This window comes from Gekko japonicus, unplaced genomic scaffold, assembly GCF_001447785.1.
Source record: "Gekko japonicus isolate JY-2015 unplaced genomic scaffold, Gekko_japonicus_V1.1 scaffold432, whole genome shotgun sequence".
Taxonomy (NCBI): domain Eukaryota; kingdom Metazoa; phylum Chordata; class Lepidosauria; order Squamata; family Gekkonidae; genus Gekko; species Gekko japonicus.
Window position 1 is genome coordinate 424,865 of NW_015162493.1, and position 9,656 is coordinate 434,520.

Consider the following 9,656-nt stretch of genomic DNA (forward strand, 5'->3'; position numbering starts at 1 on the left):
TGCAGGGGGTGGAATTCCTTAGGTCTACTTTGGTGTCTTCCTCTCTCCTTATCTTTTGGGCTGTCACCTTAAACACATCTCCTTGTGGGATTCTCCCAGCATTTGCTACCTTGCTTTTGGGAATTGCCTGTTCTGATCAAATGCTCTGATTTGCATTGGCTATTTATTCCTGTAGTGCTGTGTGCAGAATACACCTCTGTCTTAGATCACAAACAGGAAATCACAGTAAGCTTCACTCAGTAAACAGCATGTATCTAAAAATGCCCTGGCCCCAATCCAACAGATGCCATAGGTGACCAGGTGCACACTGCAGCTTGGCTCAAACCTAAGGGGAACTTGTCATTTATTTGTGCTATGATCTTGCTCATGGAAACTCATTCAGCTCCTGGTTTGCTGGCTGTGTTACCCTTCTTCTTTCCCCTGCAAAGACCCAATGGGAATCCAATTCTGTATTGCAATCCCTAGCCATAGGAGTGCTTTTATGTTGGATGTCCTGCCGACTGCAGAACTGAGAAGGCATTTTGCTAAAATTCCATTTTCAGAGGATTTTTGTGGGTGGTGTATCTGGTGCATTAGAGACGGTAGACCAGTTTTTGCTACTTTGTGATCAATGGATTGTTCTTAGGGCTCTTTAGATTACCTCTATTTTGTTTCGATATCAGTTTCCAATTGAGTCCCGGGTGGTATCTCTATTTTTGGCAAAGCTTGATCCAGAAATAACTCGATCTGTTCCAAAACATGTGACAAAAGTGATCTCCTTAAAATGCTAACATGGGTATTATCTTGCTGACCTGGTGAGTAATTGTATACGTCTACTGTTATCTTATCCTCCAATGCCTTTTAGACTTTTTATGAGATATACGTATTTTATTGTTTTGGTATTTTACCTTCTTGTCTGTTCTGTTGTGTTTTGTGATGTCTGTTTTGCTCTGTGGAAATGTATTGGTTTTATGCTTAAGACCTTTGGTCATACGAGTTTAATAATAAAAGAAAGGAAAGGTTCTGTACTGCAGCAATGGTGGCACCTGGAAACAAGCCAGAATTAAGACATCACTCAAAGCCATAGCTAAATCGTAGTATCTGATTCTGGTTTGACATGCCCTAATCCAGGGGTCATTTCGTAGAAAAAGAGGTGCAGGAGCTCATTAGCATAACTCATTAGCATAACTTATTTGCATATGCCACACCCCCTGGCATCACTGGAAGTGTGTCAGAAGGCAACACCCAGCGCTCAGGCTCCACTGGACTGTTTTGGATTACTAGCTATTGGGGGGTGGGAGGAATGTGTAGATCTGCCCTCGCAGAGGAGGGAGGGCTTGTACCTGAATAAAACTTGGTCTTAAAGTTGCCATTGGACTGTTTTGGACCGGGAAGCCAGGGGGAGCTCTGCAACTTATCTGATTGAGGGCTGTTGGGAGCAGGGGGTGGGGCTTGTTGCTTGTGCCTGCCCCATGGGCTCTTTACTGCCGGAGCTCTGCTCCTGTGCGCTCCTGCAGGAAATGACCTCTGCCCTAATCTACCAAAGGAGTGGCCTACATTCAGGCAACCACACTAACTGTAGCTAGCTTAACTAAACCATTCTTTGTCTGTTTTCATTGCACTCACTGATGTAATTATTTTAAAAAATATACGGACTCAACTGTGCGACTGAAAAAACCCAACAAAAATGGCATTTTATTCTGTTTTATATGTAGATTTCCCAACCTTAAGGTAAGGTCTGGAGGTTTCCCGGAATTATAGCTTATCTCCAAACTACTGAGATCATCTCCCCAAACGACTCTCCCCAACTGCATGACTGGAAGTAACATTACTGTGTCATGGGGTGCTCTAGGATTCCCCCCAAACTCTATGTTAAATCCATAACACTGTTTTGTGGGACACTGTTTTAGCCCCCCTATTCACCCTATCAAGCAGTGGTAGGAAGTGAGGTCAAGGATGGGAGGTTGCCCTCCAGTGCAGGCACTCTGGCCTTTCTAATGTCCAGGCACCGTGCCAAAATCTCCAGGAATGTCTCGAATTGGAGCTGGCAGCCCTAATTATACAATTTATATGGGGTGTATACTTAGATATCATTTTAGGGTTACCAGCTCTGGGTTGGGAAATACCTGGAGAGTTTGGGGGTGGAGACTGGGGAGGGCAGGGTTTTGGGAGGGGAGGCATCAGCAGGGATGTAATGCAATAGAACCCATCCTCCAAATCAGCCATGTTCTCCAGGGTAACTGATCTTGGTCATCTGGAGATCATTTGTCTTAGCGGGAGATCCCCAGGTGCCACCTGGAGGTTGGCAACTCTATATCAGTTTTGATACTTTGTTGTGTTATTGGTGTCTTATTGACCATTTGTTTGCAATTAACCTGTTATGGTGTGAAATACACATTAACTTTGATGGGAAAATTTAGCACAAGGAGAAGAAGTTGGTGGGAAAGGTTGGATCAAACCAGCTTTTCCAATGGCAAAAGAGGGAGGGTTGTGCTGGGGATCATTGGACCTGCGTAGACAAAAGCCATGTGGGACAGGCACTGTAGTAAGGAGGGGGATTGATTGAGGTTGAGCGAAAATGTAGGCTGGCTGGAACCTAAGGACTCTACATTTCTTTGAATGGGGAAAAAATGAAATTGAAATCAGTTTTTAATTGAACCAAGCAGCTTTTGAAATTTATTGTATTTATTTATTTATTTTGTTTACATCACTCATACCCCACCTCTCTACTGAGGACCTAAACTGACTTACATCATTCTTCAACAGGGCAACAGTGGGAGAACTTCCCGCAGGGCTCTTTTTGTAGCAGGAGCTCCTTTGCATATTAGGCCACACACCCCTAGTGTAACCAATCCTCCAAGAGCTTACAGAGCTCTTCTTACTGGGGCTACTGTAAGCTCTTGGAGGATTGGCTACATCAGGGGTGTGTGGCCTAATATGCAAAGGAGCTCCTGCTACAAAAAGAGCCCTGCCGGGCGGCGGCGAAACACCACTTCTGGACCTGGTATTTTTGGCCACTGTGTGACAGAGTGTTGGACTGGATGGGCCACTGGCCTGATCCAGCATTGACTGCTCCTACGTTCTCTCCTCCCTTCAAGCATGTAGCAAATGGGGATAGGCCTTTCTGGGTGATGGTGCCCCAATTGTGCGAAATCTCCTAAGAAACAGTCATTTCACATGTTCTTTTTAGAAGCCAAATAAAAACGGTTGTAGGCTCTTATTCTATTTTGGCAATGGGTTGTAGTCTTCATGCGTTGCTTTGCCATTTTATTGATTTTTCTTTTGGGAAATACTGTAAAGACCTTTTATAGAAGGCAGACATAGATGTCCAGAAGAGGGCAACCAGGATGGCGAGAGGGTTGGAATCCAAGTCTTAGGAGGAAAGGCTGAAAGAGTTGGGTATGTTTAGCCTGGGAAAGAGAAGGCTTAGAGGGGACATGATTGCAGTCTTCAAGTATTTGAAGGGCTGTCATGTAGAAGATGGAGCGGATCTATTCTCTCTTGCTCCGGATTGCAAGACTAAGTCTAATGGGTGGAAATTACAAGGGAGTCATTACCGGCTAAATATCAGGAGAAACTTCCTAACTGTAAGAGTGATTGAGCAGTGGAACAGTCTGCCTTGGGAGGTGGTGGATACTACTTCGCTGGATGTTTTCAAGCGGACGACCATCTTTCGGGTATGTTGTAGGTATGTAGGGCTATCTTTCGGCTATGCTCCTGCAGAGTGCAGAGGGTTGGACTAGATGAACTGCAAGGTCCCTTCCAACTCTAACATTCTATGATTCTATGATTTAAATAAATACAGTATAGATATGTGACATGTAAACTTAAATGCCATGCCCCTTTTACTTTACCATTGTACCTTAGGGTAACTAGTTCTGGTATGAACAATTCCTGGAGATTTGGGGGGGGGGGGCCTGGGGGGGGCAGGGGGCTATGGTGACTCAAGTGGTTAAGATGCTGAACTGTGGACCGGAAGGTCGGTAGTTCAGCAGTTCAAGACACGAGTGCCGCATGACAGAGTGAGCTCCCGTCTCTGGCCCCAGCTCCTGCCAGCCTTGCAGTTCGAAAGCAAGAAATTGCAAGTAGATAAATAGGTACCGCTTTGGTGGGAAGGTAACAGTGTTCTGTGTGCCTCGGCATCTAGTCATGCCAGCCACATGACCATGGAAATGTCCTTGGACAGCGCTGGCTCTTTGGCTTGGAAACAGAGATGAGCACCACATCCCTAGACTTGGATTCGACTGGCTTTCGAGCAAGGGAAACCTTTACCTGGAGAGGGCAGAGTTTGGGGAGGGGAGAAGTAGAAGAAGACATCGGATTTATACCCCACCCTTCACTACCCAAAGAAGTATCAGAGTGGCTTACAATCTCCTTTCCCTTCCCCTCCTCACAATAGATACCCTGTGAGGTAGGTGGGGCTGAGAGAGCTCTGAGAGAACTGCCCTTGAGAGAACAGCTCTGAAAGAACTTGTGACTGACCCAAGGTCACACCAGCAGCTGCACATGAAGGAGTGAATAATCAAACCCAGTTCTCCCAGATTGGAGTCCGTTCTCCTAACCACTACACCCAAGCTCAGCAGGGCACAATGCCATAGAGTCTACCTTCCAGAGTAGCTATTTTCTCCAGGGGAGCTGATCTATGTAGTCTGGATATCAGTTATAATTCTGGGAAACTCCAGGTCTCACGCAGAGGCTCATATCCCACATAATCTCATTTCCCTATGCTGTCTAGTATACCAGTGGCTTTTAAAAGAGTCATTGAGCAGTGGAACAGTTTGCCTTGGGAGGTGATGGATGCTCCTTCGCTAGACATTTTCAAATGGAGGCTGGACAACCATCATTCAGGTATGTTGTAGGGCTATCTTTCGGTTATGGCCCTGCAGAGTGCAGGGGGTTGGACTAGATGACCTGCAAGGTCCCTTCCAACTCTAACATTCTATGAATCGATGAATAAAAGAAACATTTATTGAATTATTATTTTGAACAATTCAACAACCTAGAACAACAACAACAAAAACCAGCAAAAAATCAACACACACAAAAGGAATGGAATCCTGTAACTTACACATGTTGGATTTGTTAACTTGTTATTTAGTGTCCCTTTGCATATCTTGATCATCATCATGTTGCGTGTTAATTTGCTGTTCATTCTCTGGTTATAGGTTTGAACCTTGACTGACATTCTAATGTATTTGATAAAGTGTGCATGTGCACGAAAGCTCATACCTTGAATAAAGCTTTGTTGGTCTTAAAGGTGCCGCTGGACTCTAAATTTGCCGTATTGCTTCAGACCAACATGGCTGACCAACTAGATCTATATTGGATTTGTGTTCTTGATTTGTATTATGAACTGACTATGCAAACTTTTCTCTATAAGCGGTCCTAATCTTTTGTAACAGTCTGCAGTAGTATCCTAATTCGCAGGTAGCTCAAGTAATAAGATTTGTCCAGTGGTGTACTGATGGAGAATACTTGCTTCCAAGACAGCAGCATCAGCTTTTTGACCACATAAAAGCTCATAAAACCTGGTGTTTATACTAAAAAAAGGGTCATGATAGTTTATTAATAAAATTAGGCCATTGCTAATATTTCGGTTTTCAGCTTTTGTCTGACTTCCCGGACGCTACAAACAACACAACACAAATAAGTATCCAACTTGGAAAAGCAATTGCAGAATAAGTCGGGGATGCCAGGTAGCAATTTGTGCATTAACACACTATGACTGCACTGATGATAGCTTGTTAGAAGGAGATCTCGATCCACCTGCTGCTATGACACTTCTGCCAAGCTACAAACTATAATGGCAGATAAGGTCATTATAACCTTATTAGCTAAAATGGTGATTGCACTTCTGGGCCAATTTACTACCGGCTGACATGCATTTTGGCAGGTCGAGCTTTGGAAAGTTAGAGGGGGCAGAAATCGGAACAGAAGATGGAGACTTTGATAAAAATGTGCTGATAGCCATCATGTTGATACTGCCTATTGGCCCCTGCAAAAACAGCTTATTGATCTATTCTAGGGCTCAGGCACTGGATAGTAAATATATCCATGGTACTTTCCCAGTTGGGGCCGTGGTGGCTCAGAGGTTAAGACACTGAGCTGCAGACCAGAAGATCTGTAGTTCGGCAGTTCAAGACCCTAGTGCCACATAATGGAGTGTGCTCCCGTCTCTGGCCCCAGCTCCTGCCAACCTAGCAGTCCGAAAGCAAGGAATTGCAAGTAGATAAATATGTACAGCTTCCGTGGGAAGGTAACAGCGTTCCGTGCACCTCAGTGTCTTGTCATGTCGGCCACATGAGCACAGGAAGTCTTCAGACAGCGCTGGCTCTTCTGCTTGGAAATGGAGATGAGCACCACTTCCTAGAGTCAGATTCGACTGACTTTCGAGCAAGGAAAACCTTTACCTTTACACTTTCCCAGTAGTGGCTGTATGTGTGTCAAAGTGTTCTCCCTTTTTTTCTACAGATGGAAATTCGGACCTAGCGTTAACTGGTTTTTCTTAAGGTTCAAAGGATAATATATATATATATATATTTAAAAATGGCATCAGCCCCTTCAGCTTTTCCTAGCAGCATCGTCTTTTCCAATGAATCACATCTTCTCATAATGTGACCAAAGCACCACACCCTCAGTGGTCCCTAGTGGTCAGGGACTCACATTCCTTCAGGACTGCCTCTCTCAGTGTGCCCCCAGAAGAGTCTTGAGCTCCGGAAGTAAGAACCTCCTGGTGGTCCCTGGCCCAAGAGAGATTTCTACAGATGGAAATTCGGACCTAGCGTTAACTGGTTTTTCTTAAGGTTCAAAGGATAATATATATATATATATATTTAAAAATGGCAGCCTTACATGGTCCACAGTATCTATTTTGTTCTGCCCCCTGAAGAGCAGAGCCCTTGGCATCCTTCTTTACCAATCGTCTTGTTATCCTCCAAGGACAGCACGGTTTTCCTTGCTTCAAATACAAGCACGAGGTTGGATTCATTATTCACCCACTGCTGGGGCAGCTCTCAACCATAAAACCCAGCCTAGTGGCTCATCATAGGGTTGCCAGCTCTGGGCTGGGAAAGGGGGGTGGAGCCTGAGGAAGGAGGGGTTTGAAAAGGGGGAGGTATAATGCCATAGAGTCCATCTTCCAAGAAGGCTATTTTCTCCAGGTGAATTGATCTCTATTTCCTGGAGATCGGTTCTCATCCCAGGATATCTCCAGCCACCATCTGGAGACTGGCAACCCTACTCCATGATGGAGGAAGAGTTTATGGAAATAGATCTGGTTGGTGGAGCCTGGAGAGGGAGGGGTTTGGGAAGGGGAGGGACCTCCGTGGGGGTGCAAGGCCATAGAGTCCACCCTCCAGAGCATCCATTTTCTCTATGGGAACTGATCTCTGTAGTCTGGAGATCAGTAGTAATTCTGGGAGTAATCTCTAGGCCCTCTCTGGAGGTTAGCGACTCTACTAGCTTGTTGCAAGTGTCAGCAGGCATGAGGAGAGGGAGAGAGGGACCTCCACAGGTCTGGGGATGTTACACTCCTCTCCTCTGTTTTACTATCATACCCTCCCTGAGGGCGGATCTGGCTCTGCCATTGGGTAAACTGAGGCAATTGCCTTAGACAGTGGTTGTGTATGGGCAGGAATTTCCTGTCCAGTCCAGCTGCCACCCCCATTCTTTTGCCTTGCCATTTCCACCAACACCACCTCCTGGGAGCTGGAGCAGTGCCATGACACTTGCTGGGTTGCCAAGGCGATTAAAATGTTAGCTGTATTCTTCTGTGAAGAAAGATCATGAGAGTTTACTGTAAGCTCTTGGAGGATTGGCTACATTAGGGGTGTGTTGCCTAATATGCAAAGGAGTTCCTGCTACAAAAAGAGCCCTGATGGATTACCATACAGTTCCTGCTGATTCCTAGAGCTCCCCTTGTCACTTCCAGGTAGCTCAACGAATAGCCAGGAACTCTATGGTCAGAGCTTCCTGCAAGAAGACAAGGCTTTATATTTCTTTTCGATTTTTTTTTCCGGGGATGTTGCCACCTCCACAACCCTCCCACCAATTGCTAGGCACTGCCTGACAATCCAAGAGGTACCCTGGGCTGAGATAGAGCGCCTGGCTCAAGATAACCCTACATGTTTCCCTGGCAGAGTGAGGATATGATATGACCCTGGGGCTCCCAGATCCTAGTCCAACTTTCTAAGCACTATACAGGTCTGCTGCTGTCAGAGCTGTTCTCAAAAGAGCTCTCTCAGCCCTGCCTAACTCACAGGGTCTCCGTTTTGGGGAGGGGAAGGGAGAGGAGATTGTAAACCATTCTGAGACTTCAAGTGAAGGGTGGGGTATAAATCCAATCTCCTCCTCCTCCTCTTCTTCTTCTTCCCTGCACTGCATACCCTCCTGACACAACAAACATTTTTTTCATTGTCCCATATGAGCTGAGATGTATTCTAGAATGCACTCAACAGCCTTAAAACTACATTGCAAATGAAGATTAGTAATTGTGGACAATTAAAGCCCATTAAGTGTTTCTTAATGGGGCAGGACCAATGCTCCCTCTAAGCTGTGGAGTCTTGTGAGCAAAAATTCTACTTTGTGAGCTACTGGCATTAAAGCTGTGAGTAAGTGATTTGGCTACTGCATAAATTATTTTGCTCTGGAGCCATCCTTCCTGAGCTAAGACAAAAATGTGTGAGCTGGAGGCTAAAAAACTGTGAGCTGGCTCACACTAACTCAGCTTAGAGGGCTGGACATCTTTTTTCCCAGGTTATTGGAACCATTACTTCTCTTGAGGAACCTCTGATGGTCTTGAGGAGCTTTCAGGAAACCCTCTGGTTTTTTGGAACACTGTCTGAAGCCACCAATCCAGAGGTCATTTAGCGTTCTGTGTGTTAAGTGCTGTCAAGTCGCTTCTGACTTATGTCAGTCCCATGAATCAGCATTCTCCGAAACATCCTATCATGAACAGCCATTCTCAGTTCCTGCAAACTGAGGGCTGTGGCTTCAATGATGGAGTTATTCCACCTCATGTTGGGTCTTCCTCTTTTCTTGCTGCCTTCAACTTGTCCTAGCGTTACTGTCTTTTCCAGGGACTCTTGTCTACTCCTTATGCGAACAAAGTACGATAACTTGTCTGATTGTCATTGCATACTTAAACTTTAAATAACAATCATAAAATGTCTAGATAGTACAATAAATAGAAACAAAATGGCCCCTTAAAAACCGTACGGGAAATATCCAAAGCTCTGGAGAATGCTTATAATTAGTTCTCAGTTCACTAGTAAAAAGCCAACTGTTAAATTTAATGCAGTTCACCTTTGCTGCTCAATGTTATCTTTCCCATTACTGCTTACGAGTTAATTCAGCCAACCGATCTGCAGAAAACTCTCAACTGAGGATTAATTGAAGATGCATTGCAAAACTTCAGAGAGGCTGAACCTTTGTGGTTCCAGAATGCACACAGGAGAATTCGACTTCCACAAACATAAAAGTTCGCTGTTAGCGATCACAACGGTCAGATCTATAGCAGAGCTCTTTGGGTTGGACGCTGCAGTTGTCCACATGCATTAGTAAGAAAGCAAATCTACTCGCTTTATCAGACATGATCAAGACCCCCTTAAGCTGTGGAGTCCTGTGAGCAAAAATTCTACTTGGTGAGCTCCTGGCATTAAAGTTGTGAGAGAGCGATT